The following is a 22,084-nucleotide window of genomic DNA, read 5'->3' on the forward strand; positions in this document are numbered from 1 at the left end:
ATGGTTATGTCTTGACAACTTTACATTGTGAAAACAGCCTGAAGTTATTCATGAGCTAGTTACACGATTTGTTAATGATTTTAGAAAATGGTTCAGGAAATCATCTCTAATTGACCATCATTTATACTTTCATTTATGAAAGTGCCTGGAGCCAGCACTAACTAGTCTGTCTTCTCCGCACTTAGCAGGCTGCATGGGGCTGACAGAAGCAAGGAAAACATCAGGACCAAGCAATGTGCAGACCATTCTGACCAAGTTACATCACTGACACCTTTAAACTTTAAAAATTATCATTCAGAGCTCAACATACATTTTCTGAATGCATATTGAGTAGTGCACATGAGACGAGATGCTGAGGATGTGTTGTTGGGCTGGTTATTAAATGCAGTGTGGCTCAGCTCCCTGTTATGTGGTGCATTTGTGCTGTGGGTCAAGTCGCCACCTACCCCACTCCCTGGAATGACATCATTGGCAAATGTATCTAAGCCACCATTCACAGTAATGCTTCTTTTGAAATTACCTCCATAAATAACACTGGGGAAAAGCAAATGATGGGTTACTTAAAAAAGTCATATCTCAAAAGAGGTAATGCCTCCCTTCAGGATTGGAGTTTGGTTTCACCTCTCAAATTGCTCAGCAAGTACTTCCTTCTACTTTTTCCAAGCATACACACCCACCTTCCACCCAACCATACATCTGCACTCCATCTTTTTTTTAAATCCCTCTGCTTTGGACATGCTCTTTCCTTTAGTAAGATGCCTCTGTTTCCTTCTCATCCTCATGGCTCATTTTTAGGGTCTTCAAGACCCTTGGCTAATAATTAAGGTCTTCAAGACCCTAATTCAGGGTTTATCTTTCCTTCCATGTCTTCTCCGATTTTCCAGCTCTCCTGCCTGTGGGTGTTCCCTCACAGCATTTCTCTTCACAGTATTGTAAGAGTCTGCTTATTGTTATGAGTAACTCATCACTAGATTTCAGTGTCATGGGAGAAAGTCTGTGTCTCCTTCTGTAGCCAGCATCCATGCCATTGTCCCTGGTACATGACAGGTGTTGACTATCTGCCTGTTGTATGTGGATGGAAGGTTTGCTGCCCAGCTGAGCCCCGCACTGGGATCACAGAGATGTTAATAATGTGAGCATGAGCTCCTTGTTAGACAGGAGACATCACTCCCAGTGGCATTTCAACCAATCAGCTAACAAACCACAAATCGTGACCCAATATTTCTGTAAAATTGCATCTCTTTACGCTGGCAGTATCTGTGGTTACCAAAACTTAAGAAAAAAAAAATCTTCAGAAACACAGAATGGCTGACATTAGTTCCAAATATTAAAAAGTTTTAAGTGTCATGCTCAAAAGCATCTATATTTAAAAGCAATTGAATCATAAAAAGTGAACATAAAATTTACACAGCTGTCTCATCCTGAATACTTTAAAGACTAATTACTCTGTTGAGTCCTAATGACTATTACCTTCAAACCCTGTAAATTATATATAAATAAGAGAAGAGAGTTTGTAAATGTAAGTGACTCTAATTGGGTCTCAGAAGAAAGAAAAACAGATCTTCAGTAGCTCAATGAAATCTCTAAGCCCATAAAACATCGGCCAGTTTCTTCCGTGGAGTTTTGTGAAGTGTACCTTTTATATATGCTACAGAGACTGAATTCAAAGGGCAGGCCTGAACCAAGGAACCGGTTTGGTTTTGCTTGTACATATGAACTGAAAAATATAAATTAAAGAAACACTTGATTTCATAATTCAATGTATTTTTATTTCCTTGAAAAAGGGCTGCCATTCAGTGACGCATAGAATAAGGAAACCTGTCAGAACAGGGTCCCATGGAAGAGTAGCAATTGGTCTGTATTCATTCCCAGTAATGGGACTCTTTTCCTATGCAAATGCATTTTGAGTTAAAGGTAAGACAGGTTGTAGAATATTTTGTGCAAACGTAAACAGAAGCATGGAAATAGAAGAAGATAATTGTTGCTTATTAAGGTGCTTAGAATAGAGCTGAATCAAGTAAACCAGAACCCATCACTAAATAGTTTGGAGGATTTGGTACCTGTTTACTACTTCCTCTGAGAGTTTTCAAGGTTGTTTTTGAATAAGAAATGAATTGAGCCCTAGAAAACCATCATAGTTGAGTGGATCTGAAAATGCTTAGTGCAGTACAGTTACTGACTCATGAGAAATTGTCAAAAAGCTGAGAATATTCTCTCTCTTTTTAAATTTTTTAAAAATTTTAGTAGGTTTTTCGGGAACAGGTGGTGTTTCGTTACATGAATAATTTCTTTAGTGGTGATTTCTGAGATTTTGATGCACGCATCACACAAGCAGTGTACACGGTACCAAATATGTAGCATTTTATTCCTTACTATGCCCCCACCCTTTCCTGAGTCCCCAAAGTCCATTGTATCATTCTTATGCCTTTGCATCATTATAGCTTAGCTCCCACTTATGAGTGAGAACATACAATGTTTGGTTTTTCATTCCAGAGTTACTTCACTTATAATAATGGTCTCCAATTCCATCCAGGCGTTTAGGTTGCTGTAAATACCATTACTTTGCTCCTTTTCATGGCTGAGTAGGGTTGCTTATCCATTCATTAATCGATGAGCATTTGGGCTGTTTCCATATTTTTGCAATTGCAAATTTTACTGCTGTAAACATGCATGTGCAAGTATCTTTTTCATATAATGACTTCTTTTCCTCTGTGTAGATACTGGGATTGCTGAATCTAACTGTAGATCTACTTTTAGTTCTTTAAGGAATCTCCACATTGTTTTCCATAGCGGTTGCACTGGTTTATATTCCTACTAACAGTGTAGGAGTGTTCCTTTTTCACTGCATCCGTGCCAATATCTATAATTTTTTTAATTTTTTGATTATGGCTATCCTTGTAGGAGTGAGGTGATATCTCATTGTGGTTTTGATTTACCTTTTCCTGATAATTAATTATTTTGAGTAGTTTTCTCTGTGCTTTTTGTCCATTTGTATATTTTCTTTTGAGAATTGCCTATTCATGTCCCTAGCCCACTTTTTGATGAGACTGTCTGTTTTTTCCTTGCTAATTTGTTTGAATTCATTGTAGATTCTGGATATTATTCCTTTGTCAGATATATAGATTGTGAAGATTTTCTCCCACTCTGTGGGTTTTCTGTTAACTCTGCTGATTATTTCTTTTGCTGTGCAGTAGCTTTTTAGTTTAATTAAGTCCTGCTTGTTTATTTATCTTTGTTTTTCTTGCATTTGCTTTGGGGTTCTTGGTCATGAGGTCTTTGTCTAAGTCAATGTCTATAAGAGTTTTTTTGATGTTATCTTCTAGAATTTTTATGGTGTAGGTCTTAGATTTAAGTCTTTGATCCATCTTGAGTTGATTTTTGTATAAAATGAGAGTTGGAGGATCCAGTTTCATTCTTCTACATGTGGCTTGACAATTATCCCAACACAATTTGTTGAATAGGGTGTCCTTTCCCCACTTTATATTTTTGTTTGCTTTGTCGAAGATCAGTTGGCTGTAAATATTTGGCTTTATTTCTGTGTTCTTTATTCTGTTCCATTGGTCTATGTGCCTATTTTTGTACTAGTACAAAGCTGTTTTGGTGACTATGGCCTTATAGTATAGTTTGAAGTCAGGTAATGCAATGCCTCCATATTTGTTCTTTTTGCTTAGTCTTACTTTGGCTATGCAGGCTCTTTTTTGGTTCCATCTGAATTTTAGGATTGTTTTTTATAATAATGGTGGCATTTTGATGGGAACTGTGTTGAATTTGTAGATTGTTTTTGGCACTATGGTCATTTTCACAGTATTGATTCTACCCATCCATGGGCATGGGATATGTTTCCATTTGTTTGTGTTGTCTATGACTTCTTTCAGCAGTGTTTTGTAGTTTTCCTTGTAGTGGTTTTTAAATTTTTTTTCCCACTAATGTGAAATGGGTTGAGATTTTGCTTTGATTTTCAGCTTCTGTTGGTATACAGCAGAGCCACTAATTTGTGTACATTAATTTTGTATCCTGAAACTTTGCTGAATTTATTTACCAGTTATGGGAGCTTTTTGGATGAGTCTTTAGAGTTTTCTAGGTATACGACCATGTCATCAGCAAATAGTGAGAGTGACAGTTTGATTTTCTTTTACCAATTTGGATGCCCTTTATTTATTTCTCTTGTCTGATTACTGTGGCTAGGACTTCCATTAGTATGTTAACTAGAAGTGGTAAAAGTGGGCATCCTTGTCTTGTTCTGCTTCTCAGGGGGAATGCTTTCAATTTTTCCTCGTTCAGTATAATCTTGGCTATGGCTTTGTCATAGATGGCTTTTATTACATTAAAGTATGTCCCCTGTACGCCCATTTTGCTGAGGGTTTGAATCCTAAAGTGATACTGGCTTTTTTCAAACACTTTTTTCTGCATCCATTGAGATGATCATGTGATTTTTGTTTTGAATTCTGTTTATGTGTTGTATCACATTTATTGACTTATGGCTGTTAAACCATCCCTGCATTCTTGGTATGAAACCCACTTGATCATGGTGGATTGTCTTTTTGATAGGTTGTTGAATTTGGTTGGCTAGTATTTTGTTAAAGATTTTTGCATCTGTGTTCATCGGGGATATTGGTCTGTAGTTTTCTTTTTCGTTATGTCCTTCCCTGGTTTTTGTATTAGGACGATACTAGCTTCTTAGAGTGATTTAGGAAGGATTCCTTCTTTCTCTATCTTTTGGAATATTGTCGATAGGATTGGTACCAATTCTTCTTTGAATTAATGATAGAATTAAGGTATGAATCCACCTGGTCCTGGCCTTTTATTTTGGTGTCGATCTTTATATTACCATTTTAATCTTACTGCTTGTTTTTGGTCTGTTCAGAGATTATATATCTTCCTCATTTAATCTAGGAGGGTTCTATATTTTCAGGAATTTATCCATCTCCTCTAGGTTCTCTAGTTTATGTGCATAAATGTGTTCATAGTAACCTTTAATAATCTTTTGTATTTTTTGTGGCATCAGTAGTAATATCTCCTGTTTCGTTTCTAATTGAGCTTATTTGGATATTCTCTCTTCTTTTCTTGGTTAATCTTGCTAATGGTTTATCAATTTTATTTATCTTTTCAAAGAACCAGCTTTTTGTTTCATCTATCTTCTGTATTTTGCTGTTGTTGTTTCAATTTCGTTCAGTTCTACTCTGATCTTTGTTATTTCTTTTCTTCTGCAGGCTTTGGGCTTAGATTGTTTTTGTTTTTTCAGTTCCATGAGATGTGACCTTATATTGCCTATTTGTGCTCTTTTGGACTTTTTAATGTAGGTTTTTTAAAAAAATTATTATTATACTTTAAGTTCTAGGGTACATGTGCATAACGTGCAGGTTTGTTACATATGTATACATGTGCCATGTTGGTGTGCTGCACCTATTAACTCGTCATTTACATTAGGTATATCTCCTAATAGTATCCCTCCCTCCTACCCCCTCCCCACAATACGACCTGGTGTGTGATGTTCCCCTTCCTGTGTCCAAGTGATCTCATTGTTCAATTCCCACCTATGAGTGAGAACATGTGGTATTTGGTTTTCTGTTCTTGCGAGTTTGCTGAGAATGATGGTTTCCAGCTGCATCCATGTCCCTACAAAGGACACGAACTCATCCTTTTTTATGGCTGCATAGTATTCCATGGTGTATATGTGCCACATTTTCTTAATCCAGTCTGTCACAGATGGACATTTGGGTTGATTCCAAGTCTTTGCTATTGTGAATAGTGCTGCAATAAACATATGTGTGCATTTAATGCCATAAACTTGCCTCTTAGCACTGCTTTTGCTGTATCCTAGAGGTTTTGATAGATTGTGTCACTATTATTGCTCAGTTCAAAGAATTTTTAGAATTTTCATCTTGATTTCTTTGGTTGCTTTGTTCATTTTTTTTTAATTCTTTTTTTTTTTTTTTGTCTTTGTTGAATTGGGTTAATTTCACAGCCTTTTCTCTGAGCTTTGAAGATCTTTCTTCTGCTTGTTTGACTGGATTGCTGAGACTTTCCAGAGCATCTCTCTAAGTGTGTCCTTCATTTCCAGGAGTGGTGATTGTTTTTATTTTACTATCTATTTCACTGAAATAGATTTACTATCTATTTCACTATCTATTTGGACCTCACCTTTCTCTGATGCTTCCTTGATTAGCTTAAAAATTGATCTTCTGAGTTCTTTTTGTGGCAATTCAGAGATTTCGTCTTGGTTTGGATCCATTGCTGGTGAGCTGGTATGATCTTTTGGGGGTGTTAAAGAAATTGTGTCATAAGGCCAGAATTGTTTTACTGATTCCTTCTCATTTGGGTAGACTATGTCAGAGGGAAGATATGGGATTCAAGGGCTGCTGTTAAGATATTTTTGTTCATGGGGTTCTCCTTTGATGGGGCATTCTCCCTCTTCCCCTAGGAATGGGACTTACTGTGAGCCAAACTGTAGTGACTGTTTTTGCTCTTCTGGGTCTAGCGACCCAATAGAGCTACTGGGCTCTGCACTGATATTGAAGAGCTTCTGCAAAGAGTCCTGTTATATGATTTGCCTTCTGGTCTTGCAGCTGTGGGTAACAGCACCTGCTCCAGTGGAGGGAGCAGGGGAATGAAGTGGATTCTGTGAGAGTCTTTGGTTTTGTTTTTGTTTAGAGTGCTGATTGCATGTTGGTTGGCCTCCAGCCAGGAGGGGGCACTTTTAAGAATACATCAGATGTGGCCCTTAAGGAGGATACATTCTTGCCTTAGGAACACCTGGTTAATTACTCAGCTTTCTCAGGTGGGAAGCAGGGTCATAAAGCTCCCAAAAGCTTATGACCTTTGTCTTCCACTACAAGGACGCGTAGAGAAAGACCACCAGGTAGGGGCAGGGATAGGTGTTTCTGAGTTCAGCCTCTCTTTGGACAGGGTTTGCTGCAGCTGTTGTGGAGGATGGGGTGTGACTTCCAGTCCAATGGAGTTGTATTCCCAGGGGGATTATGGCTGCCTTTGCTGAATCATACAGGTCACCAAGGAAGTGGGGAAAAACATGCAGTCACAGGCCTCACCCCACTCCCATGTAGTCCATAGTCCTAAAGGCTGGTCTTACTTTCACTGTGCCCCTCCAACAGCACTGAGTCTATATCCAGGCAGCCAGAGACCAGGGCTGAGAACTTGCCCCAGACTATGAGTTTCCCAGCAGAGAAAGCAAGCCGACTTACAGGTTTTCGGTATCTCAGGGAACCTGTAGTGGTGATCTAGTTCCTTCAAAAGGTCTGTGGATTCTCTTAGCTTCCCTGGTATGTTCCTGTGGTATTTCGTGGAGCAAAAGTTTATGACGTGAGTCTCCACACACTGCTCTGTCCACCCAAGTGGGAGCTGCAAGCTAGTCCTGACTCCTATCTGACATCTGAATTCTCAAGAATATTCTCTTGAGGATAGCTAATTCTTTTCTGTTCTAATCTTTTCTTACCTTGCTTAAAATGGAAATTATGGAAAATAATCTTAATGTTTACTTTTGTCATAAAAATTGGCTTTATTTTCCATAGAATTTATAATTTTTAAGCATAAAGTGTCTCTTTTTCCAAAAAGCTTAAAAATATTTACTGTTTTAAAAATTTGGAGTCATCTCATTGCATTTAAAAAATGTTTACTTGACTAATAAAGACTGAATACATTCAAGATGTACAATGTGTTGGGTTGATAATATAAACACTGTGTAATGGTTACCATGATCAAAATAACACATGCATCACCACCCATGCTTTACATTAGATTGCCTGAACGTGTTCACTTTATAATTGAAAGTTTGACCAACATCTCCTCCTTTCCCCAACCCCCAGTCCCTGGAAACCACTATTTTACCTTCTGTTTCTATGATTTCTACCTTTTTGGATTCCACATATAAGTGAGGACATACAGTGTCTGTCTTTCTGTGTCTGGCTTATTTCAGTTTGCATAATGTCTTCCAATATCATCCATGTTATTGAGAATTAAAGTTTTTTTTTTTATTTTCTGTGGCTAAATAATGTACCACATTTTGTTTACTCACTAATCTCTCAATGAATACTCTAGTCATTTCCATATCTTGGCTACTCTGAATAATATTGAAATATACATGAAGTGCAAATATATTATCAAGGTACTGATTTCATTTCTTTGGGGTATATACCCAGATGTAGGATTGATGGATCATATAGTAGTTCTCTTTTTAATTTAATGAAGAGTCTGCCAACTGTTTTCCATAATTGCCATACCAGTATATATTCCCAACAAAAGTGTACAAAGGTTCCCTTTTCTCCACACCCTTGCCAACACTTGTTATCTATTGTCTTTTTGATAATAACCATCCTAACAGGTGTGAGGTGATATCTTATTTGGTCTTTATCTGCATTTCTCTGATGAGTAGCAATATTGAGCACCATTTTGTAGATCTGTTGGTCTTTTGTATGTTTTCTTTGAAAAATGTCTATCCAGAACTTTTTCTCATTTTTGTCATTGTTTATTCTTTGCTACTGAGTTGAGTTCTTTATATATTTTGGATATTAAATCCTTACCAGATATGTAGTACAAATATTTTCCCCCATTCTCTAGGTCATGTTTTCATTTTTTCAACTGTTACTTCTATTGTGCAGAAACTTTTTAGTGTGATGTAGTCTCACTTATTTATTTTGGCTTTTGTTGTGTATTATTTTGGTGTCATATTCAAAAAAATATTGCCAAGACTAATATTAAGGAGATTTTCCTCCGTGTTTTCTTCTAGGAGTTTTATCGTTTCAGATTTTTATATTTAAGTCTTTATTTTCATGTAAATTTTTGTATGTGGATCCAATTTAATGCATTTGCATGTGTGTGTCTAGCTTTTCCGACACCATTTATTAAAGGGGTTTTCCTTTTTTACATTGTGTATTCTTGCTGTTCCTATCAAAGATTAGTTGATCACAAATGTATAGGTTTATTTATGGGGTCTCTCCTCTGTTACATTGGTCTATGTGTCTGTTTTGATGCCAGTACCATACTATTTTGTTTTGTTTTGTTTTGTTTTTGTTTCTTTCTAATTAGGAATTCAACGTGGATAACATAAGGTATAAGGTTTTGATCACTACAGTTTTGTAATATAGCTCGAAATTAGGAAGCGTGATGCCTCCAGGCTTGTTCTTCTTTCTCAAAATTCCTATTGCTATTTGGGATCTTTTTTTATTCCATACGAACTCTAGAATTGTTTTTCTATTTCTTTGAAATATATGATTGGAATTTTAATAAGAACTGCATTGGATTAGTAGATCATTTGGGGTGGTATGGACATTTTAACAATAATGATTCTTCTAATCTATAAATGTGGGCTATCTATCAATTTATTTGTGTCTTCTATAATTTCTTTTATCAGCGTCTTATACATTTAACATTCTATTGTACATACAATGGTTCCAGGACAAGTTCTTGACAATGAAGTTGAAGTTAGACTTCAGAATGGTCACAAATTGTATTTAGTTTTTTTCTTTGTGACGCCTGAGTGGGATTATCATATGTCTTTATTTAAAGAGTTTTCATTAAATGTTTTTATTTTCTATGTTGGGTGCTAAGTAAGGATGCCAAGTATGGATGCTAACCTTCAGGAAAATTGTAGACCACAGCCAAATTAGAGGGAAGAACTGTGTGAAATGACTGATATTTAAATGTCCAACCCAATTAAACAGACCTACATTTTTCCCATATGTAAAATTAGCATAAAGTTAATTATGGATATGCCATATTTTTCTGATTGAATGATGAAATATATGAAATGCATTTGAGATAGTCCCTAGAACAAAATGGGCAACCAATGATATTTTAATGATATTGGTAATAACAGTAAAAACAGGTCATTAATTTTGTTTACCCCAAATTCATGCCCACCTGGAACTGAGAATTTTACTTATTTGTAAAATAAGGTCTTAACAGATGTAATAAGTTAAGTTAAAATGAAGTCATACTGGATAAAATGGGTTCTAAATCCAATGAGTGGTGTCTTTGTAAGGAAAATGAGATGTGGATACAGAGACACAGAGAAAAATAGAGACACACAGAAAGAAGAGGGCCATGTAACGTGATGATAGAAGCAGAGATTGGAGCAATGCACACCAAAGAACAATAAGGATTGTCAGGAGCTACCAGAAGCTGAAAAGAGACAAGAAAGGATTCTTCCCTTGAACCATTAGAGGGCAAGTGGACCTGCTGATACTTCGATTTCAAACTTCCAGCCTCCAAATTTCTATTATTACAGTAGCCCAGGAGACAAAACAGATGGTAAATGGAACCACAGCACTTGATGAGATTGTGAAGGCAGTGAGTATTGATAGAGAAGTTCCTAGACTGAGCCCGGGGACTTTAACATGAGGAAACCAAGGTGACATCGAGAAATCAGCAATGGAGATAGAGAATGAATGACCAGTCAAGTAGGAAGGAAACTAGGAGAGAAAAATATTTTGAAATGGAAGCATTTTAGAAAGAAAAGAATGTGACTGTGTTGAATACTAATAAAAATAAGATGGTGATTATGAAAGGAAAATTAGATTTATCAACTGAAGTAAAAATAAAATGAAAGTTTTGGTGGTAGCTTAGGGTTAAAATCTGATTGGAGTAAATTTTAAGAGTAAATAAAAAAGAGGCATTCGAGGAAGTATAGATAATGCCTTAAAAGTTTTACTGTAAACCAGAAGGAAGCAGAGAAATATAACATTAGCTAATGCTAAGAAAGTTGCAGGCCGGGTGCAATGGCTCATGCCTGAAATTCCAACATTTTGGGAGGCCAAGGTGGGTGGATCACCTGAGGTCAGGAGTTCGAGACCAGCCTGGCCAACATGGTAAAACTCCATCTCTACAAAAATCAGCCGAGTGTGGTGACAGGCACCTGTAATCCCAGGTACTTGGGAGGCTGAGGCAGGAGAATCACTTGAACCCTGGAGGCAGAGGTTACAGTAAGCCAAGACCTCGCCATTGCACTCCAGCCTGGACAATAAGAGAGAAACTGAGTCTCCAAAAAAAAAAAAAAGAAAGTTGCAGAAGTTTCCTTTTAGTTACAAAAATGCTAATGGGAATTATAAAGTGAAAGGAATCAAATTGTAAAGAGAATTGTAAAGGAATGGGTGTTGTCTAAGTGATGTCTTTACAAGGTGATAACGATGAGAAGGAAATAATATGTTGGCATCAGATAAAAGCGAGGATAATTCATCTAAATTAATAGAAGGAAAGTCAGCACCTAATGGTTCAGCTATTGACATGTCAGTAAATGTGGGGGCAGGACTTTGTGGTTCTTTTATAAATGCTTCAGTTGTCTTCGAGAAGACGAAGACAAGATTATTAGCTAAGAGTGAGGAAGGAGAAGGCAGAAATGAAGAGAAGCCATTATATGGTCGCCTTAGCCAATAGGTGAATGGATAGGAGAAAGAAGCTGAGATTGAGAGAGCAGGGGAAAGGCCCACCTGAAGTTGGCAGTCATGGATATAAGGTGGCTTGTAAACAGTGTGCATTGTTTGTGTTATCTTCCACCGGATAAACTATTCAAAAGTAGGGTAAGCAGTCATGGTTCTGCCAAGCAAATATCCACACTCAAGAAGCAAGAATGGACCAAGGGACTTGAGGCTGTAGATGATTGGATAATGATGGACCAAACAATATGAGCTGGGAAAGGAGAGAGGAGAGGACACAAAGGAGTTAAGAGCTCTGAGCAGGTGGTGAGATTGGCCCTTACACTAAGTATTGGAGGAGTCCTGGCATTAGAGGAAGGGAATTAGAAAGGGAAGAGATTGTAGTCAGAAAATGAAATTCCTATAGTTGCAATTATGGAGGGTTTGCAATTATTAGTACTAACAAATATTGAAGTCTGATATTGATTCTGTGATGCACTAATCGATGATGACTAAAAGCTTGCAAAACAGTTAGATGGAGGTGATGAAGTGGGTGTGTGTGGATATGGAGACATTATTGTGTGGATCTCATGGGACCTAAGATGTGAATAAGGAGGGGCTTCCTGGCACAGATCTGTAACAGAAGCATTCCAGGTACAGAGAACAGCAGGAATAAAGTCCCCAAAGCAGGAGTAAGCTGGCACATTAGGGAAACAAAGTAGGTCAGTAGTAGTTGGAGCTTAGTGGGTGAGGGCAAGTGTGGAATGAAATGAGACCAAAGAGGTACAGGGGAATATGATATCGTTTCTTGCAGGCCATGTCAAAGAATTTGTATTTTATTCTAAGTTCACTGGAGAACCATTAAACATTTTAAGTAGTGGCATCTGGTTTATAGTGTAAATGCTTATTTTTGACTGCTGTGTAGAGAATGGATGGCTGTGGGAGAATGAGGAGGTGAGACTGGGATCTGGGAGACAAGTTCAGATGTGTTGTAGTTGTCCAAGTGACAGATGGTGATGGACTGCCTTGTGGCATGGTCGCAGACAATGAAAGAATTGCAAAGATGTATTTAGCAGAGACCAGAGGGCTGTTGATGACTTGGTGTGAGGCATGTGTATGGGGTTCTGGTTAGGAAAGTGAAACAAAAGAAAGAAGTATGGCTCCTAGAATTTTAACCTGAGCAGCCCGTGCAGAGGGGTGCCATTATGTGAGGTGGTAAAAACTAAAAGGGTAGCTGGTTGTTGAGGACAATCTGGTTAGTAGAAACCGAAAGATGCATAGGAAGCTGTCTAAGTCTGGGATTGACGTGAACTGATGTGAAATGGAAAGGAATCGACATGGAGAAGAACCTGCTCTTTCAAAATGAAGTGGTAAAGCAAGAAACTAGCAATGCCATGGTAAAGGGAGAATGAGAGCAAACTCTTATCTCTCAGTGGTGGTCCAGAGTCTGGATCAGTCATCCCCTTGATGATGTGAGGTCCATAGTGCTTTATGTCTTTCCCTTTAGCTCTTACATGTACATTGTGGCAACCAGGCTAACATGCTTTTTTTAAAATTATTATACTTTAAGTTCTAGGGTATGTATGCACAATGTGCAGGTTTGTTACATATGTATACATGTGCCATGTTGGTTTGCTGCATCCATTAACTCATCATTTACATTACGTATTTCTCCTAATGCTACCCGTCTCCCATTCCCTCACCCCATGACAAGCCCCAGTGTGTGATGTTTCCTGCCCTGTGTGCAAGTGTTCTCGTTGTTCAGTTCCTACCTATGAGTGAGAACATGTGGTGTCTGGTTTTCTGTCCTTATGATAGTTTGCTCAGAATGATGATTTCCAGTTTCATCCATGTCCCTATAAAGGACATGAACTCATTCTTTTTTATGGCTGCATAGTATTACATGGTGTATATGTGCCACATTTTCTTAATCTAGTCTATCATTAATGGATTTTGGGTTGGTCCAAGTCTTAGCTATTGTGAATAGTGCCACAATAAACATATGTGTGCATGTGTCTTTATAGTAGCATGATTTATAATCCTTTGGTTATATACCCAGTAATGGGATCACTGGGTCAAATGGTATTTCTAGCTCTAGATCCTTGAGGAATCACCACACTGTCTTCCATAATGGTTGAACTAGTTTACGCTCCCACCAACAGTTTGAAAATGTTCCTATTTCTCCACATCCTCTCCAGCACCTGTTGTTTCCTGACTTTTTAATGATTGCCATTCTAACTGGTGTGAGATGGTATCTCATTGTGGTTCTGATTTGCATTTCTCTGATGACCAGTGATGATTAGCATTTTTTCATGTGTCTGTTGGCTGCATAAATGTCTTCTTTTGAGAAGTGTCTGTTCATATCCTTTGCTCATTTTTTGATGGGGTTGTTTGATTTTTTCTTGTAAATTTAAATTCTTTGTAGATTCTGGATATTAGCCCTTTGTCAGATAGGTAGATTGCAAAAATTTTCTCCCATCCTGTAGGTCGCCTGTTTACTCTGATGATAGTTACTTTTGTTGTGCAAAACCTCTTTAGTTTAATTAGATCCCATTTGTCTATTTTGGATTTTGTTGTCATTGCTTTTGGTGTTTTAGTCATAAAGTCTTTGCCCGTGTGTATGTCCTGAATGGTATTGCCTAGGTTTCTTCTAGGGCTTTTATGGTTTTAGGTCTAACATTTAAGTCTTTAATCTATCTTGAATTAATTTTTGTATAAGGTGTAAGGAAGGGATCCAGTTTCAGCTTTCTACATATGGCTAGCCAATTTTCCCAGCACCATTTATTAAATAGGGAATCCTTTCCCCATTTCTTGTTTTTGTCAGGTTTGTCAAAGATCAGATGATTGTAGATGTGTGGTGTCATTTCTGAGGCCTCTGTCTGTTCCATTGGTCTATATCTCTGTTTTGGTTACTGTAGCCTTGTAGTGTAGTTTGAAGTCAGGTAGTGTGATGCCTCCAGCTTTGTTCTTTTTGCTTAGGATTGTCTTGGCAATATGGGCCCTTTTTTGGTTCCATATGAACTTTAAAGTAGTTTTCTCCAATTCTATGAAGAAAGCTATTGGTAGCTTGATGGGGATGGCATTGAATCTATAAATTACCTTGGGTAGTATGGTCATTTTCACAATATTGATTCTTCCTATCCATGAGCATGGAATGTTCTTCCATTTGTTTGGGTACTCTTTTATTTTGTTGAACAGTGGTTTCTAGTTCTCCTTGAAGAGGTCCTTCACATCCCTTGTAAGTTGGATTCCTAGGTATTTTATTATCTTTGTGGCAATTGTGAATGGGGGTTCACTCATGATTTGGTTCTCTGTTTGTCTGTTATTTGTGTATAGGAATGCTTTTTGAGTTTTGCACATTGATTTTGTATCCTGAGACTTTGCTGAAGTTGTTTGTCAGCTTAAGGAGATTTTGGGCTGAGATGATGGGGTTTTCTAAATATACAATCATGTCATCTGCAAACAGGGACAATTTGACTTCATCCTTTCCTAACTGAGTACCCTTTATTTCTTTCTCTTGCATTCTAACATTGTTAAATATCACTTTGTGTCACACATTTGTTTGCAGCTCTTAATGGAATCTCTGTTTACAGAAACAGGTAAACTTTCCTTGGCATTCCTTGCCAGTGTGGTCTCTTTCTTTACCATTTCATTCCAAGTTCCCATTTCTTTGGTGGGGTGACAGTTTCCCTACTTTTCAAAATGATGAGGTTGGTTGTGCAAATGACTGCTAAGGTTCTCATCAGCTCTACTGCTTTACAGTTCTACAGGTTCACGTGTGGTGAGATCCAGCTACATTGCTCTGTTTACATCATAAGTAGTAGTGTATCACTCTGTTTTCCAAACTAAGTTCTATCTTGCTTCTACAAACCTTCTCAGACAAACTCTTCCTGATTACCTCCACACACTTTTTTTAACTTTTATTTTAGATTCTGGGGTTTATGTTGAGGTTTGTTACACAGTTAAACTCATATCAGGGAGGTTTGTTGTATAGATTATTTCGTCACCCAGGTACTAAGCCTTGTATTCAATAGCTGTTTTCTTGATCCTCTCCCTCCTCCTATCCTGCATCCTCATGTAGACCCTGGCATCTTTTGTTCTCCTCTTTGTGTTCATGAGTTCTCATCATTTAGCTCCTACTTGTAAGTGAGAACATGAGGTATTTGGTTTTCTGTTCCTGCATTCGTTTGCTAAGGATAATGGTTTCCAGCTCCATCCCTGTTCCCGCAAAAGACATGATCTCATTCTTTTTTGTGACTGCATGGTATTTCATGGTGTCTATATACCGTATTTACTTTATCCAATTTGTCATTGATGGGCATTTGTGATGATTCCATGTCTTTGCTATTGTGAATAGTGCTGCAGTGAACTTTCGTGTGGATGTACCTCAACCCTTATAACTGCTTATTGATTTTGAATTCAGAAAACATGTATTCTGTAGCGCTGACCAAAGCTTCTCCCTTTCCCTCTGCTGATACGTTCATTCCTCTATCCATCCACTCATCCTTTTACGCTGCCACACATCTCTTTTGAGGTAGCATGACATAGTGAAAAGGGCACATACTTTATATACATCTGTACTCCTCAGTTTAAATCCCATTTCATTATTGATATTCTCATTACAGTTTTACTTGTGGAGTTTCTATATTTCTGTAAAATTCCATTTTTTAATCAGAGTATTTTATGAAAAACCTATCTTTAGTACCATGTTAGGTACCTAATACAAAGTAGGCACATCAGATCAGCCACTGTGACTGTTGCTTTTGTCTTCTTCAACTAGATTATAAAGTCTTTGAAGATAGAACTACAGCATTATAGCCATTTGTTTCTCTAGTGTCTTACACCAGCAGGCATTGAATAAATGTTAGTTTATAATTTGGGTGAAGTGGTGATAACATTCTCCATAGTGGCTATTTTATTCAACAAATGTCTTCTGGAGATTTGAGATAACATGTCCCATGTTATTCTCTGTAGACACAAAGATGAATAAGCAACAATTTCTCCTAGGGGAGCTTAGATTCAAGAGGATGAGAAAGACAAGAGTCTTGATAAATTGAGATTTGTATTCAACATGACCAGAGTGGCAATATGGTGAAAAGAAAGATGTTATTAGTCTTTGGGGCAAGTGGGGACCTGGGTCACATGGACTGGGTCTTAAATAATGAGGAGGAGCTTGCCAGACATATTAGGAGGCAGGTGGGTATTTTCAGCTAAGGGGAAAACAGAAACAAAATAAAACAAAAACATAACAATGTGCAGAAGCAAGGAAAAGCATCTGGGGGTATACTGAGTGTTCAGGTGTGTGACTAAGATATGAACAATACATACATAATAAAGTCGGAAAGGTAAGGAAAGGACCTTGAATGTCATGGTAAGAAGTTGGAATTTCTCATATAGAATTAGAAAGCCATGGACTTTTTTTTTTTTTTTTTTTTGAGACAGAGTTTTGCTCTTATCGCCCAAGCTGGAGTGCAATGGCATGATCTTGGCTCACCGCAACCTCCACCTCCCAGGTTTAAGCAATTATCCTGTCTCAGCCTTCCAAGTAGATGAGATTACAGGCATATGCCACCACGCCTGGTTAATTTTTATATTTTCAGTAGAGGCAGGGTTTCGCCATGTTGGTCATGCTGTTCTTGAACTCCTGACCTCAAGTGATCTGCCCGCCTCAGCCTCCCAAAGTGCTGGGATTACAGGCATGAGCCACCGTGCCCAGCCGCTCTGGGGTTTTTTAAGCACGCTAGAGTCACATGGCCAAATATGTGTCATAATATTCATATTTGTGGAAAACAGATTAGAGTAGGAAGAGTAGAATGATGAGAAATGGTAAAACAGAAAAATTAGGTTCTTGTACAACCAAAGTACGAGAGTATTTACCCTAAGTCCCAGGTCAAAATACTGAATTAGATATTTGAACTTTTTAATTAATTTTATTTTATTTTATTTTTCAAATTGTTTATTTTCATGGGTTTTTGGGGAACAGTTGGTATTTGGTTACATGAATAAGTTATTTAGTGGTGATTTCTGAGATTTTGGTGCACCCATCACCCAAGCAGTATACACTGAACCCAATTTATAGTCTTTTGTCCATCACCCCTCTTTCACCCTTACCCCTGAGTCCCCAAAGTCCATTGTATCATTCTCATGCCTTTGCATCCTCATAGCTTAGCTCCCACTTAAGAGTGAGAACTTACAATGTTTGGTTTTCCATTCCTGAGTTACTTCACTTAGAATAAGAGTCTCCAGTTCCATCCATGTTGCTGCAAATGCCATTTATTTATTCCTTCTTATGTCTGAGTAATGGTCCATGTTGTGTGTGTGTGTGTGTGTGTGTGTGTATAAAATAAAGACATTGTGGGGTGTGTGTGTGTGTGTGTATATATATACACACACACACATATATGTGTATATACAGGCATATGTGTATATATACAATTTATCTACTAGTTGATAAATAATATATATCTATACACACACACACACCACAATTTCTTAGTCCACTAGTTGATTGATGGGCATTTGGGCTGATTCCATATTTTTGCAATTGCAAATTGCACTGCTATAAACATACCTGTGCAAGTATCTTTCTTGCTTAATGACTTATTTTCCTCTGTAGATACCAAGAAGTGGGATTGCTGGATCAAATGGTAGTTCTACTTTTACTTCTTTAAGGAATCTACACACAGTTTTCTATAATTGTTGTACTGGTTTACATTCCTACCAGTAGTGTAGAAGTTTTCCCTTTTCACTGCATCCATGTCATCATCTATTATTTTTTGATTTTTTGATTATGGCCATTCTTGCAGGAGTAAGGTAATATGTCAGTGTGGTTTTGACTTGCATTTCCATGATCATTAGTGATGCTGAGCATTTTATTTGGACTTTCAGACCCTGAGTTCCTAGTCCATCATCCCCTCATCATGTGTTGCTGACTTTCAAGTAGGACATAAATAATAATAAAATGTCTTGTCACAAGGCACTGGGTGATCCTTGACTGAGGATTAGAGCTGCTTTGAAATAGGTCCAACATACCCTACATCAGGAGGAGTGTAGTATCTCTTCCATGCGAGGTTCTTTCTTAAAGCCAGCTATGTCTCCTTAGATGTATACAGAGTCTAACATTGATCAACTTAAAGCCTGGCCAAATATCCAAGGCAAGCTTGTCAGATCTGACCTCTGAATACTTAGAGCACGAGGTCCTAGGGGTCAGACCTGCAGGGAGGCACTGGTTTCTGGGCTGTGGCTCATGGGGCTCACATGAGTGATACAAAAAGCTGCCCTGGGGATCTGTGACCAAATCCCAGTAGGCTGGACTCTATCTGAAGGGGCAAATGGTTTCCATTGTACTCCTTGGAGACCAAGGCATTGTGTAGGCCAAACGAAGTTGTGAGGTGGAGATGGGATGATGGGGGAGAGACAGTGAGGCTCCCCCTAATCACCCCTCCCACTTCAACTCATGCAGCTCTACATTTTTTTCTTTTCTGTAGTAGCCTTCACTGTCCACATCATTTGAATAAAGTGTTCCAACTGGAAACAAATTTGAAAACTACTGGACTCAGCATATAAGGCAATCTCAGATACATGGAAAAGACATGGAACCTTAAACACAGGCAATGGTCAGTAGGTTCCAGGCAGTTGGTGGGACTCCAAACCTGAGTATATTTTCTGAGATGTTACAGCCTCAGATGCAGGTGGGAAGGAGGCTAAACCAATGCAGAGACTGCTCAACTCCAACAGGACCACCAGGTTCTAGCAAGTTCCTCTGGCATGCCACCCTTGGGATTTTCCAGGCACATATACACCCAACTCAGACAAGGCATGGTGGCTCATGCCTGTAATCCCAGCACTTTGGGAGGCCGAGGTGGGTGGATCACCTGAGGTCAGGATTTCAAGGCCAAAATGGTGAAAACCTGTCTCTACTAAAAATACAAAAAAAAAAAAAATGAAAATAAAAATAAATAGTTATATGGGCATGGTGGCAAGTGCCTGTAATTAGGAGGCTGAGGCAGGAGAATTGCTTGAACCTGAGAGGCAGAGGTTGCAGTGAGCTGAGATCACACCACTGCACTCCAACCTGGGCAACAAGAGTGAGACGTCATTTAAAAAAAAACACACACACGCACACACACACAAAAACAAAAACATATACACCCAACTCAAGGATAACACACTCTAGCTGAGACAGTGTCTAAGAACAAGTCTCTCTGGACTTAATGAAAATAAGTACTACCGAGAGTTGTACTGTTTCAGGCAAATTATTTTTTAGATATTAAGAATTTCTAAGTCTCACCAAATTATTCAATTATTTCCTCCTTCCCTCTCTCCCTCCCTCTCTTCCTTCCTTCCTTCCTTCCTTCCTTCCTTCCTTCCTTTTTCCTCCCTTCCTTCTCTCCTTTCTTTCTCCCTTTCTTCCGTTGTTTCTTTCTTTCTTTTCCCTTCTTTCTAAATTTACTGGATACTTACCATGGGCCAGGCACTGGGAGCCCAAGAACGAATGAGATATGTCCTGGCTCCCAAGGAGTTTATTGATTTGTGTGAGTTAGGCAAGTAACTCACAGTACTTGTTAGACAACATAACACAGTACATGTTAGAATAAAGATGGTAGGGTCTATTGGATCAGTTATGGGCAGCTTACAGAGGCCAGGGAGGGCTTCTTAGGAGAGGGAAACATGATGAATTCTGAAGGATGAGAGAATCGACCTCATGAGAAGGGCATCCTGGGCAAGGGTGATCACCATGGGCTGTTGTGGCCCTTGGGAAACTCATACTCTTTGGAACCAGCTGGATTTAGTTTTTAAATCGGACCTCCTCATTTACTGAGAACAGGAAAAGTTATGTACTTCCCAGCAGCTCTGTTTTTTCCCCAGTAAAATGAAGAAAATTAAAGAGAAAAAGCATTCTAGATGAAAGTGGAGTGTTGAGTAGGTGCTCAATCATGATGGAATACCTGTGCTAAGCCAAGGAATGTAACGATGTCTAGTAAGTGAAAGGGGATCTTATCAAGGTGTGATAAACCATCGGCTTGTTAAAGAGGATTCTTTATCATGTGTATAAGTACTTTTTAAAATATAGATTTTTCAATTTTTTAGAAAAACAACATTTATAATATCTGTTGTTTATTTCTAAAAATAATGATGCTGACCAGGCATGGTGGCTCACGTCTGTAATCTCAGCACTTTGGGAGGCTGAGAGGGGCAGATCATCTGAGGTCAAGAGTTTAAGACCAGCCTCACCAAGATGATAAAACCTCATCTCTACTAAGAAAACAAAAAAACCCCAAAAACAACAACAACAAAAAAGATAGCTGGGTGTAGTGGTGCAAGCCTGTAATCCCAGCTACTTGAGAAGCTGAGGCAGGAGAATCACTTGAACCCAGGAGACAAAGGTTGCAGTGAGCCGAGATTGTGCCACTGCACTCCAGCCAGGGTGACAGAGCAAGACTCCATCTCAAAAATAAATAAATATAAAAATGATGATGATTTTGCCTGAATACGAGGGAGAAGAAGAAGAAGGAGAAGGAGAAGGAGAAGGAGCAGCTAGATCTAACTTGAGTGCTCCAACATTGATAGTACCTTTAAAACTTTTATAGGGTACTTGCTAGTGACAAAAGTTTATTTCTTTACACATATGTTTATTCCGGAAGCAACTAAGGCTCAAATTAGTTTTACTTTTATTTATTTTATTTTATTATTATTAGTTTTTGAGACAGACTCTTGCTCTTTCACCCAGGCTGTAGTGCAGTGGCACAATCTCCACTTACTGCAACCCCTACCTCCCAGGTTCAAGCGATTCTCCTGCCTCAGTCTCCCAAGTAGCTGGGATTACAGGAATGTGCCACCATGCCCAACTAATTTTTGTATTTTCTGTAGAGATGGGGTTTCACCATGGTGGCCAGGCTGGTCACGAACTCCTGACCTCAGGTGATCTGCCCACCTCGGCCTCCCGAAGTGCTGGGATTACAGGCGTGAGCCTGTACTTGGGTGAGGACGGGGGATCAGTCAGGGACATGGTGGTTACTCACAACCCTCCTGCCTTACTGGGATTGGCAGCCTGGGAAAGATGGGAAGGCTGAGGACGTTCAGGGAGGTGTTTTTTTTTTTTTTTTCTTTTTTTGCAGAGGGGGGGAGATATGAGAAACTTTGAGGGGATGAGAAAGAGTTACTTGAGCTGTTCTCAGTTCAAATTTTAGCAGACATTCCTTTCTCCCCAGTGGCCATCAGCTTATGACATTGCTCCTCAGTTCCAATTATTTTCCGTTCCCATATATGTCCAAGGGAAGAGCTCCTGCCATGTTGTGTGTGGGACTCCAATGACTCCCAACCAGATGACGCCTACAGACAGAAAAGGACAGCAAGCAGCATGGAGTTTGGCTGCTTGGCTCAACTCTCACAGCCAGTGACGCTGGGGAAAGGATCAAATGAGAAAAAGTGCACAGTATCTGAGATAAAGTAGCCACTCAACAACTTATTGCCCCATGGCGATTTTTAAATATAGAGTGTCTTTCAAACATTTTTTTGAAGTTTATTTTCATTGACATATAATACTTGTATATATGTATATGGTACATAGCAATGTTTATATATATATATATATATATATATATATATATATATAGTAATCAGATGAGGGTAGTTAGCACATCCATCATCTCACACATTTATCGTTTGTTTTGGGAACATTTAATATTCTCCTTCTAGCTATCTGAAACAATATACAATAT

The 22,084-nt window shown here is 38.5% G+C and overlaps 1 protein-coding gene across 1 annotated transcript in view; it reads left to right on the forward strand.

Annotated features, from left to right (window-relative positions):
* CNTNAP5 (contactin associated protein family member 5) overlaps positions 1-22,084 on the forward strand; it is a 493,109-nt gene that overhangs the window by 407,712 nt on the left and 63,313 nt on the right. The window lies entirely within an intron of this gene.

Source organism: Trachypithecus francoisi, unplaced genomic scaffold, assembly GCF_009764315.1.
Source record: "Trachypithecus francoisi isolate TF-2019V2 unplaced genomic scaffold, Tfra_2.0 Lachesis_group13, whole genome shotgun sequence".
NCBI lineage: Eukaryota > Metazoa > Chordata > Mammalia > Primates > Cercopithecidae > Trachypithecus > Trachypithecus francoisi.